Source organism: Eleutherodactylus coqui, chromosome 9 (genome assembly GCF_035609145.1).
Source record: "Eleutherodactylus coqui strain aEleCoq1 chromosome 9, aEleCoq1.hap1, whole genome shotgun sequence".
In the NCBI taxonomy this organism is placed as follows: domain Eukaryota; kingdom Metazoa; phylum Chordata; class Amphibia; order Anura; family Eleutherodactylidae; genus Eleutherodactylus; species Eleutherodactylus coqui.
In genome coordinates, this window is record NC_089845.1 from 138,674,800 (window position 1) to 138,687,777 (window position 12,978).

At 42.5% G+C, this 12,978-nt stretch overlaps 1 protein-coding gene across 3 annotated transcripts in view; it reads right to left on the minus strand.

The window, feature by feature from the left end:
* Positions 1 to 7,445, minus strand: part of SULF1 (sulfatase 1) — a 126,204-nt gene extending 118,759 nt beyond the window's left edge. For all 3 annotated transcript variants that reach the window (XM_066578556.1, XM_066578555.1, XM_066578557.1), the window contains exon 1: positions 7,229 to 7,445. The gene's annotated coding sequence lies outside the window, so the exon portion shown is untranslated. The remainder of the gene's footprint in view (positions 1 to 7,228) is intronic.
* Between the last annotated feature and the right edge of the window lie 5,533 nt (positions 7,446 to 12,978).

The following is a 12,978-nucleotide window of genomic DNA, read 5'->3' on the forward strand; positions in this document are numbered from 1 at the left end:
GGGCATTTGATTAATCACACACTGGGCTCTGCAAACAGCTTCTGAAGGCCCTTTTAAGTGCAAATGAAGCTAATAAAGTGTTAATGGTCATTAACACTTTATGCGAATAGATCGCAAAATCTTTTTTTATCTTTTAGTCATTTGAAAGATTATCTTTCCGTGTAAATGGGTCTTAAGTAAAATCTACCATTAATCTTACATTCAGTTACCAAAAAAAAGATAAAAATAATGACAATTATGTTATCTCTTTGCATATTAGGGTCATTCAACACAAGCTAGAGATACACTTGTATAGTCCATAATGTGCATGACAACCATGTAAACTGCATGATACAGTTTCTGAGCCTCTCACTTTTAGACAGTCATGGAGGAATTGGCAACCATGCTGGGGTTTCAAACCAGGTGCAGTGTCTCTTGGGTCTTAAAAATATGCCTCTCATACTATTGATAAAGCTCTTGGGTTTTTCGAAAATAATGAAATGCCCTATTTAACACCACATATCAAAAATATGTGCACCTCAACTATTCTATAGCACACGCCTGGCATAATCACCAAGCAAACCTGAGCTGATGCAAGGACCCACTGGAAAAAGGGGACAAGGGAATATGGGTTAATGTGCTCTTTGCTTGTTAGGCTGACGGTAGACATAGGACCCGATTAGAGATGAGCGAGCATGCTCGTTTAAGGCTGATGCTCGAGCGAGCATCAGTCTTTTCGAGTAACTGATTACTTGTCTGAGCACCATGCGGGGGGGGGGGGGGGGGGTGTTGGATGTTAGATGTTGAGCTCAGAGCTCTGTGGGGACTATATCATCACCGAAAGGACTTCTTGTTCTTTATACTGAAGTTAGTTGTTAATGACATTGGCTGTAAATTTGGGATTGTTGTCCTTCTGCAGAATAAATTTGGAGCCAGATACCTCCCTGATAGTATTGTGTTATGGATAAGCATCTGCTTGTATTTCTCAGCATTGAGGACATCATTAATCCTGACTAAATCCCTAACTACATTTGCTGAGATGCAGCCACAAACTTGCGAGGAATCTCCACCATGCTTCACTGTTACCTGCTCTCCAACCCTTGGTGAATGAACTGCCTTCGGTTACAGCCAAATGTTTCATATTTTGACTCTTGCTGCCATTTTTTTCCAGTTCCTATGTTTTCCTGCATAGTTGAGTCACTTGCCCTTATTTCCATGTTGAAGGTACGTTTTTTTTGGCTGAAATTCTTCCATGAAGACCACTTCTAGAAAGACTTCTCTGAACAGTAGATGGGTTAACCTGGCTCCCACTGGTTTCTGAGTGTTTTGAGCAGATACCAATGTTGGACATCTTCCGATTTTGGAGGGAAGTAAACATGATGTGCCTTTCATCTGCTGAACCAATTTTAATTGTCCAACCACTGCATCTGTGGTCCCCCACATCGCCCATTTCTTTGTGCTTCTTCAAAACCACTTGAATAGCACATCTTGAAACCCCAATTTGCATTCAAATCTTTGCCTGGAAAAGACCTTGCTGATTCAATATAACTGGTCGTGTTGCTCTGCTCCGTCTTGCCATGGTATATGACCCGTCACATGAAACGGTCTTCCACACCCTACCCTTTGAGGCAGCGCTTGGCTGTTCTTCACACTTTTAAGCTTCCTACACAACTGTTTCTGTTTCAGGTAATGACTGTTTCAACCTACATATGAAAATGATGATCATTATCACCTGTTTGGTAAAATTGCTTAATCATATATCCGACTATAATCCTACAAAATCCCTGACCTCGTACAAGCATTCCTAGAAGAACTGATGCATTCTTACTTTGCAGCATTTTTTCCATACCTGCCTAAAACCTTTGCACAGTACTAATATTATACATATCCTTAAAAATATAGCGGACGCTGCCAAATCAGTCCTTGATGTAAGGATCCTGCATTCACTTAACTTTAAAACCTCACTGGTCATCCGAAAAGCCATGTCAACGATTCACTGCTAAAGAGGTTGTCCCATATGGTCAACCTCTTTAAAAAATATAATTATAACATGTCGCTGATTTCCGTGGGTCTGGCAGCTGTAACCATGGATAACTGTGGGTAGCCTGGCGTTCCTCCTGCTGCGGCCACTACAGGAGGATTGTGGTAATACAAATGAATGGTTCTACTACATGGTTGCATGACATGGCTCACCACTCACACTAATAAATAGAGATTCCGAACAGGGAACCCCCCTTTATGACATGCAGATGGCTATAAAGAAGTGCCTTTAACAGTTTTCCCCCCAACTATGAAAATCATCCCAAGCATTCACCAAGCATGTCATACACCTGTTTCTCAAGAAAAGTGCAAGATAACAGAGTTTCAAAATGCAAAGCACATCAACTTTCTGATGAAACTTCATGTCCTTATCTAAATTCTGCCGTCTTTGCTTCTATATGAATCTCATTGAAACTGCAGAATGCTATCTGAAACGGAATATGTTCTCTCTAAGTAAGATTGACAGAGACTTAACTGCTAATAATGTGATATCACAAACTGAAATACCAGAATCCTTCAGACAATGCTCTGCGCATAGCTGACAATGTAATTCTAGCTCTCAGGTATGGATGGCTGTGCGCATTATACATGAAAACAACTATAGCAACCCAAAACACAACTACATACCCATGTGAAAACTGGAGAATGGCTAATATACAGTAAAAGACTGATCTTCATTAACTGATCAAAGCTTCTAATTAACTTAACACATACTCATTTCAATCAGTGGGTAGGGATAGGGATGTGACATTTCCTTGTGGTCAGGGATTTAGTAGCAATGATGCGCTATGATCTGGTTCACTATTGTTTTAATGAGAGTTTCACTATTTGCCTGCAAATCACATGCTTTTATATATCAATCAATATCATTCATGTTGGCAAGCGTCCTTGAATGAGCTGGTCTATAGGTATGGGCTGAATGAGCTGGTCTATAGGTATGGACTAGAACAGCAACAAGTGGAAGAACTCCTATTTTGAAGCATGCATATGTATGGGTAGAATGAGATGTACTGTTTAGATGGGCTTTCTGCAGGATAGCTATTGCTTTTATCATGAGCAGGCAGTCACTTTATATACTAATGTTCGCAAAATGCAGCTTTTCCATTTTTTCAGCTAAATTTGTATTATATTGACAAGTAACTATCATTGGAGCATTTAAAGTATGTGCCTTCAGACTCTTCACATACTTTCTGCCAAGGGCATACCCACTGTATGGATACTATGGGGCCAAAGGAAGGGGAGGGGGACACCAATCAGGTTGTCCTCATTCCACAATGGGTCAAAGGAACAGGGGGAAACCCAAGATGTTCATTAACCCTCTCTTCTACAAAGAGTGGTGAGCATGCGATGCTATGGGGTTCCCTTGTTTGTCTTCATCGAGTAAGATAGGATACATTTTTACAACATATCATTTAAATAGCCTTTGGGCACATTTTCATGTACAACATTCCAAAACCAGAAATACTTAAGAGGGATATATAGGTATTCTGTACTACTGTTCTTTAGTTTCTCAGCAGGCATGTGAGCTTTTGTAATGTTGCGTCTGAAAGATTTTAATGCAGAATTAAAAATGGCTTAAAACCTGCCTGCAATTCTGCATCAAAATCCGCATTAAGGCTGCCAGTCCATGGACAGGTTTGAATTGCGTTCCCCGTGACGATAATCCGGTCGTGGGGAAAGCAGGGAAAGCTCTCCATAGTGTTGTTATGGAGAGCGCTTCCCCCTTGTCCAAGAGCGGAGAATCATTGCGATTCTCCACTCGCGGGCGGCAGATCGCAGCATGCTATGAAGTTACCGCGATTCTCCGCTGTCAGCCTATCTGTTAGATAGGCTGACAGCGGAGTTCCGCCTGCCGGTTCCTGCTCTCAGGCGGCGGTATCCGATCCGCCGTGGGATACCGCAACGCCCGAGGACAGGCAGCCTTAGACCTGCAGATTTTGGTGCGGAATGGCATAGCTGCGGATTTGGGTTGGTCCTGCAGGCTAATTCTGGCCTGTGTGAAAGCACCCTATACCTAAAGTACATGATTTATTAAAGTATAGTGTATATTCTCGATATACAGTATATCTGTACCCAACTGCTCAAACCCTAAATATACAAGATCTTACAGAAGGATTTAAATATTGGAATACAGAGGTCAGTATAGGAACACGTTATGCACTGAGGGCCAAGTACAATATATCTCGGAGATTTAGAAATACAGTACTGATTAAATGTTTTAAGCTGGTGTAGAAAAAATGCTGCAAATGCTTTCAAAAATAGAAGCGTTAATAGTTTGTTTTTGTCAATTTACAAAATGCAGAGGAATGGACAAAAGAGAAATCTAAATCAGACCAATGCTTGGTGTGGCCGCCCTTTGCCTTCAAAATAGCATTAATTCTTCTAAGTACACTGAAGGAACTCAGCAGGGAGGTTGTTGCAAACATCTTGGAGAACTAACCACAGATCTTCTGTGGATGTGGGCTCGCTCAAATCCTTCTGTCTCTCCATGTAATCCCAGACAGACAGCATAATGTTGAGATCATGTGGGGCCATATCATCACCTCTGGTACCACCTGTTCTTTACGCTTAGGATAGTAATTAATCCCATTGGCTGTATATTTGGGGCTGTTCTCCTACGGCAGAATACATTTGGAGCCGATCAGATGCCTGAAATTTTTTCAAAAAAAATTCCTACTTTGCAGCATTTTTTTCCACACCTGTCTAAACCGTTTGCACACACTGTAGGTCTGCGATGTTATGGTTACAAACATTGTGAAGCTTTGTCTAACAGATTCCAAAAAAATGGCGCATGATATTCAAAACTGTGAAACCCAAGTCCACAATTCTGTATGTTTTCTGTGGTTGTGACAAATCCTTAAAGGGATGCCTTAGAAGTTAGTATCCACTCATCCCTTCAGAACATTCTGCAAGTACAGTAAGACCGTGCCATTTTAAGCAATCCTTTATTGCAATGTACAACGCTAACGTTTTATATACTTGACCCACTGCTTAAAATACGACATGGCACTGGGGAATTTCTTCACTCTTGAGCAATTTGACCAAAATAGAAGTACGGAAGATACTCTTAGGGTAAATTCAGACTAGCAGTTAAGCATGCAAAATGAAATATTCTGCATTTGACATGTAGGTATCGTTATCCCAGCCTAACACAGTGAGGGGATTTTGTCTTCAATTCCGATAACATTCTCATCTTCCCTTTGCATTGCAATCAGAAGTAGCCCCTAAGCCATAGAGAACAAGCCCTGACACACCAACAGGAACACATGCAGGTATATCCAGTGACGGGCATAAATAATAAAGCTGAATTACCTGCACGGCTTAGGTAAGATGTCACAGTCCATTTATTCACACAATGTTATTTCTGAATAATGAAACCTTGGGGATTTGGTACCCAGTGTCCCCAGAGAGAAGTTGATCTTGTTTAGCAGTCATCAGCCAACCAACATACACAATACTAGCCTTTAAATGAAAGACACCAGGTAGAAATGTTACACTGCATACAATTCTCTGCCATCAAAGCAGATCCGTCTACACAGTATAAAGTAGGATATGAGTAACCCAATGATTAGGATGAAATTAGGAAGTAGATCTGTGACCTCGTTAGTCCCAATTTACACATTACAGGAGAGTAAATAAACACATAATGACTGCCTCTCATGCCTGATATTTGTGGTCTGGGACATTGCAATGTACTAATGATGTGTAGCGCCAACTATTTCCTCTCTACCCAAGTGTCATTTTAAGTCTTACATTGTAACCATGCAAATGAACTCTGATGCAGAATGCCTTAAGTAGGGCCAGTTCATCAATACACAAAGACAGATAGACGCAACCCAGTTGGTCATTTATCACAACTCACTTTCATGTAATGAGCCGTCTGGGTTTGTCCAGTTTCAGACAAGTGTATTGTAACACGTCTGTAGTATGGATCCGTATTACAGCCATGTTGTAGAGGTCATTGCAACCGGATGGCATCAGTATTTGACCCCATACATTTTATTTTCTACTGGGCAAATACCAATTTGAATTTACCAGATTCACATTAGCTCTGGATTACAGTCCGCAAAACATGAGCTAATATGCGCTCATGTGGAAGTGGCCTTTCACGTAGAACTGCAGGTTAAGCTGTACATTAACTTAATTAGCACAATGCACAAACACGTCAGCTCTGCTACATCTGTCTAGATTGAGCAAGGCTGCATTTGTCATTTTGCCTAGCTGAATAGAATATTACAATGAGTAGTTTTACATAGGACTGCTAGACTGTATGCATACAAGGAATTTTTTTTTTATTGGTCCTGAAAAATTAGTCCAATTTTTTTTTTTGCGCAATTTCCATTAGTTTTGTATCTGTTTTTTTTTTTTTTTTAAACACGTAAAAAAAAAGCATCAACGTGTAAATTTCCCGGTTCTCTCCTTTTTTTAATAGTCCTTATGGTTAAGTTTGTTAAAAGACAGATTGCGCTCACATGATGCAAGCAAAATCTGTTTGTTTTTTTTAAACGCACACCGAATGGGTGATATTCGTCAGAAAAAAAAATCGCACAAACATACGACACGCTTTTTAAAAAAATTACTTAGACCGTTCATAAAAACACGTGAGTATCCACATGCAGATCAAGGGGTTCTATTTTCGTGTGATTCTTGACTTCTTTTTTTTTTTCCTGTCCGAAAGTCACACAAAAAAAAAAAAAAAATCGTCCTTGTGAATAAACTCCACCAGATTGATTAGGATGCCTCTAGAGATGCAGCAGGAAAAGTGACAAAGTAACAGATTCACTACATCCATACAAAACCCTGGCAATGCCTAGCACACGCTCAGCACAGAGACAGGTCTGGGTTTACAGGCTACACTAATAGTTACATTATTACACCTTATTTACAGAACTCAGGCTATAAAAGTTACAGAAAGTCCTGCCAGAAGAAACAAAACAACAGATTCATAAACTTCATACTGGAGAACTATTTACAAACAGCACTTCTGAGATATTAAACAAGTTCTTGTTTAACCCCTGAGTGACAGAGCCTGCACAAAATAAGAAGCAGGTAAAGTGAACCTCTATGTATAGGTCCTTCCCTGAGGCTCTTAAGCAAACAGAAGACCCTGGGAACAGGGAGAAGAGGCTGCACTCACGTTTACTCAGCCTTCAGCATCCTGTCTCCAGGAGCCTGCAGCAATAAGTGACTAGAAGACGTTGGACTGTACCTGAAGAAGCTCTCCTGGTGTCTCCCCTTCACTTGCAGAAGACCACACAGCTCCAGCAATGCAGCCTCCTTGCTCTAATCCCCACTCCAACGTGATGACACTCTCTAACCCCAACCATCTGTTGAAACACGTCCTGCAGCACTCAGCACACTCTGCTATGTCAAGACAGGCTGCCCAATCCAAGAGCTGGGGCTGGATGTGTCTTCTATAGCTGCAGGTCTGCACACAAGTAACCTGAGATATGGAGAGGGGAGCTCTATAAGAAGAGTGTGAGTGAGTGAGTGGGAGGGAGGTGCTGGCTGGGGAAGGTACAGAGGGTGTGATCACATCTGATGGCCACTTGTGTTCATTCTCACAGCAACCCCCCTGCATTCCCCTGGGACCACTAGGACCCTCACTATCTGAAATCATCGTTTTATGGTTATTGGGGGTCATTTCCTGTAAGAGGACAAGCTTTCTTGATGTACAGGGCTGGGGAATTTAGGGTAATGCTATCCAAGTAGGGTGCACTGCACTGAGCTCAGCTCTGCAGCCCAGCACCTCCCCTGGAACTGTTACTGCTCCCTGCATTCCAGGGAAGCACTGTGTAAGTTTAGATTGCAGCTAATGCAGTCTGGGACATGCACTCAGCAGTCAGGGTACAGATATTGCAGAGCTCAGCTTCAGTCACTTGGCAGTTGGCACAACTCGTTGTTATTTGTGGCTTGTAGACAGAACTAGATGATCTTAAAGAGCATTTAGCTCTAAAATAAAGGAGCTAACCTCCTTGAGTTCTTCTCAGCTGTTTATTGGCGCTACCTGTTTATGGGAAGGTGGGTGTCCATCAATATGGAAGGCATTAGAGCTTGCATTGTACCTCAATGACTAATTCCTAATGATGTACTATTTAAGGGGCTTGACCTTCAGGAGTCTGGGCAAGATGCATGAGAATTCTTGCAAAGAGAAGGGATGGTGGCTATAGAATTCATAGGTTGTATTCACACAAGCGATTTTCATGCGTGAGTCCCATCCGATTGCAATATGGACAGAACTCACACGTGAAGAACACATATGTTTTTCAATGTTTTTATTCATATGAGCAATTTTTCTCTTGAACCGATGGTCCGAGATAAAGTAAAAGGCCAGTTTAATGCACATACAATGCGATTTTTCTATCTTTAGGGTGCATTCGCATGGGTGATTTTCACGTGGAAGTTCCGCCCAATTGCGATATGGATGGAACTTGCGTGTGCAAAGAACACATCAATTTCAAAGTATTTATTCGAATGAGGGATTTTTGTCTCAGAACAATGGTCCAAGATAGAAAATTTGCAGAATGTCCTATTTTTGGGAGATTCGTGTTTAAAAATTGCCCGTTATTTCCAATGGAGCCTGATTGAAAAATGCATGGCACTCTATTTTCAGGGCAAAAACACACAGACGCATGCACTAATATGCTAATCGCTGCAGAGTGTATTAGCGCATGGAGCGGGTTTTTTTTGTCTGACTATTCAAACTCTGCGTGAAAGATCGGTCCTGCCCTATTTTTCTCACACGTAGAAAAACTACCTGCAAGAAGTATAGGGCAAGTCTTATCCTTTCTCGAACGTAGTATTAACGTGCGAGAATCCCGATAGGGAAAACAAAACCACTGAAATGAATGGTTTTGTTTCGTTCCGTTATGCGGTTGTGATTTTCATAGCCACATAACAGGGCTAAAACATAGGAGCGCCTGCGAAAATACCCTCGCCGCTATGGAGCGTATTTATGCATCAACAAGGTCAAGTTTTTTATTCTATTGTTCAAATTTTGCGCTATTGCGTGTGGGTAAAGGAAAAAGATAAGTGGGAAGATAGGTCATGCCCTATCTTTCTCGCACAGAGAAGGATAAGGCAAGTCCTATCTTTTCTCACACGTAGTATTAACGCGCAAGAATTCCACTAGTCAAAGCAAAACCATTGAAATCAATGGTTTCGTCCCGTTTTGCAGCCATGATTTTCACGGCCGCAATACTGGTCAAAAACATGCCCTTGTCTTTAACCCCTAAGGAATGGCAGAGATGACGCAATATCAGTTCATATTCGCGCTAACGATTAAAGAAATTCTCGGGCACGACTCCCATTAAACAGCACACGGACATCCGTATAGGTGCTGCCCAATACAGAACACCGTATATGTATGTATGCTGTTGTCCAGACAGAAATAGGACATGCTGCAATTGTTTTACTAGTACTATTCATCCGAGTACAATAAAGTCCACGTGAATACACCTATTCAAATGAATGGGTTCTATTTCTGCCTAATTTTTGGCCAAAAAAACGGTCCAAAAATGGGATGGAAATGTCATTTGTGTGAATGTACCCTCAAACATCAGCTCTACATCTGTACCATGTAAGGGGGAGCTAGATGTTATTCTGCATCAATCCAATAAATCATCACTACTATATATGTGCAGCACATGTACCGGTCATATAAACAGTTAATATACAGAGAAGCAGCATTTCCTTTGAAGGAGGAAAAAAAAAAGAAAATGAAAAGCAGTGATTCAATTGCACTCATTTGGGATCCCAGGAGTTGCCTGTCTGCCCCTCACACATCACCACAAGCATTCACTTCTTTATTACTGCTTGAACATGCTGCAAAGAGAAGGGGGACAATAGCAGCCAGCAGGATTTCATGTAACAACACATGGCCAGTGCATGCAAGTTCACAGTTCAGCTAATTGAAAAGAAAAAAAAAACGGGGAGGGGGTAAGAGAATAATCATGAAGTCTTGTTTCTGGCACATAGAAGAGATTTTAGTTAAATGGCATTTGCATCCATGAAGCAAAAGCAAAATCAGAAATCAAATCAGACATAAAACTAAATTGCCTGCTGCTGACACAACTCCCAAATCATATGCTTCGGCGTTACAAACCAAAAATGTAATACAGATGTAGCGAAGGAGAGTTTGTCATTTGGCACAATGTATCCTTGCAATATTACAAAGTATTTCAGTAATTTTCCATACAGCTCCAGGTAATCCTACTGCATTATCTGAACTGAATGAGATATCATGATGCACAAAAGAAACACTTGGCAGTGGGTGGCGGGGTGGCATTCCTCATGGTCGCTTGATTCCCTCCCCTCCACCTCCTCAGCTCTGGAGCACGACTCCCAGATGAAGAATTACTTACCTACTCCAAGAGTATCAGTCACCATACTGTAAGGGTAGCACAGTTGGCCTCTCATTCTGTGCAAATGTATGGAAAGATGTTTTTGTTTGTCGTGTTGCAACATATAATAACTACATTGTTTACCTTTTGCAGTAGGTAACAATTTGACATTGTTTATTGTCTTTTGGTTCCTTTTTAGAACAATATACTCAGATGGTTCACACTTTTATTGTCCTTGAAATGTGACCCCTTTGTGCATATGGACAAAAAAACAAGAGTTCAGATATGACAACTCTAGGGAATGTTTGTTGCCACCCTAACGCAACGATTATAGCCACAGTGTCTGTTACTAATAGTAGCTTCAGTGAAGCAAACTCAGAAAAAAAATCATTGCAACATCTGGTAGGGTTGGCATCTATTCACTGAGACTACAGAGCTCTGAAGCAGACAATGCACATGTATCTGTCTTAATGTTTAGCACACTATAAGCTAATAGTTAATACATTATCCTACCAGAAGTAATTGGAGGAAGAATCAAAAGTAGAATTCATTTACATTTCAGCTGGTATTTCCCTTCATTCATCCTGCAAATGTTTGGCAAGTTTTCTCATGGAAGATGCATCAGCCCATCTATTGTGATACAAGGAGCGTCGTCATTGGACAATTGAGCAATGGAAGAACGTTCTATGGAGTGTAGAATCATTCTACTCCATCTTCAAATCAGGTGGATGTACTAGGGTGTGAAGGATGCCGGGGGAACACCTTCTGCTGGAGTGTTTTGTGCCACCAGTTAAAGGGGTTGTCCCGCGAAAGCAAGTGGGTCTATACACTTCTGTATGGCCATATTAATGCACTTTGTAATGTACATTGTGCATTAATTATGAGCCATACAGAAGTTATCAGAAGTTATTCACTTACCTGCTCCGTTGCTGGCGTCCTCGTCTCCATGGTGCCGTCTAATTTTCAGCGTCTAATCGCTAGATTAGACACGCTTGCGCAGTCCGGTCGTCTTCTTTTCTGAATGAGCTCCGTGTAGCTCCGTGTAGCTCCGCCCCATCACGTGCCGATTCCAGCCAATCAGGAGGCTGGACTCGGCAATGGACCGCACAGAAGCCCTGCGGTCCACCGAGGGAGAAGATCCCGGCGGCCATCTTCAACCGGTAAGTAAGAAGTCACCGGAGCGCGGGGATTCAGGTAAGTGCTGTGCGGTTTTTTTTTTAAGTCCCTGCATCGGGTTTGTCTCGCGCCGAACGGGGGGGCTGTTGAAAAAAAAAAAAAACTGTTTCGGCGCGGGACAACCCCTTTAAGTATGGCTGAGGTTCTAGGGAAGTCTTATGTGGCAGGGGCTTGGACCGTTGGTTGTAGTGGCAAGAACCGTGAACATGGAGGTGACACTGACACCCTAGATAATAATGTGCTGCTGACAATGGGACTATACTCTAGGAATGGTCATCCATGCTTCCAACAAGACAACGTGCTTTGTCCTAAATTCAACACTGTTTTACATTGGTTTGAGGATATGGATGTTCCAAGATCGGACTGGCTGCACAGAGTCCCGACCTGAACCCTACTGAACCTCTTTGACATGAACTGAAACGTTAGGTCAGGAAATATGAACAGCTTCTATCTTCTTTGAGAGAACTCGCCAGATGTTTACAAGATGAATGAAGGGAAATACCAGATGTGAGACGTCAGTAGAAAGAATGTCATGGACGGTACGCAATTCCATTAGGGCCAAAAGAGGTCTCAATACATAGTAACACAAGTAAATAAATGCTACTTTTGATTCTTGCTCAGGTGTTCAATTACTTTTGGTAAGACAGTGTATATGTGACTCAGAGGAACAGCTCCTTAAAGGGGTTGTCCCGCGCCGAAACGGGTTTTTTTTTTTTTCAACCCCCCCCCCGTTCGGCGCGAGACAACCCCGATGCAGGGACGTAAAGAAAGCTTACCGCAGCGCTTACCTTAATCCCCGTGCTCCGGTGACTTCTATACTTACCGGTGAAGATGGCCGCCGGGATCCTCTTCCTCCATGGACCGCAGCTCTTCTGTGCGGTCCATTGCCGATTCCAGCCTCCTGATTGGCTGGAATCGGCACGTGACGGGGCGGAGCTACACGGAGCCGGCATCCTGCACGAAAGGCTCCATAGAAGAAAGCAGAAGACCCGGACTGCGCAAGCGCGGCTAATTTGGCCATCAGAGGCCGAAAATTAGTCGGCTCCATGGAGACGAGGACGCCAGCAACGGAGCAGGTAAGTATAAAACTTTTTATAACTTCTGTATGGCTCATAATTAATGCACAATGTATATTACAAAGTGCATTAATATGGCCATACAGAAGTGTATAACCCCACTTGCTGCCGCGGGACAACCCCTTTAATAGAGATGAGTGAGTATACTCGCTAAGGCACATTACTCGAGTGAGTAGTGCCTTAGCCGAGTATCTCCCCGCTCGTCTCTAAAGATTCAGGGGCCGGCGCCGGTGACAGGTGAGTTGCGGCAGGAAGCAGGGGGGAGCGGAGGGGAGAGAGAGTTTTCCCCTCTGTTCCTCCCCGCTCTCCCCCGCCGCTCCCCAGCCCCCGAATCTTTAGAGACGAGCGGGGAGATACTCGGCTAA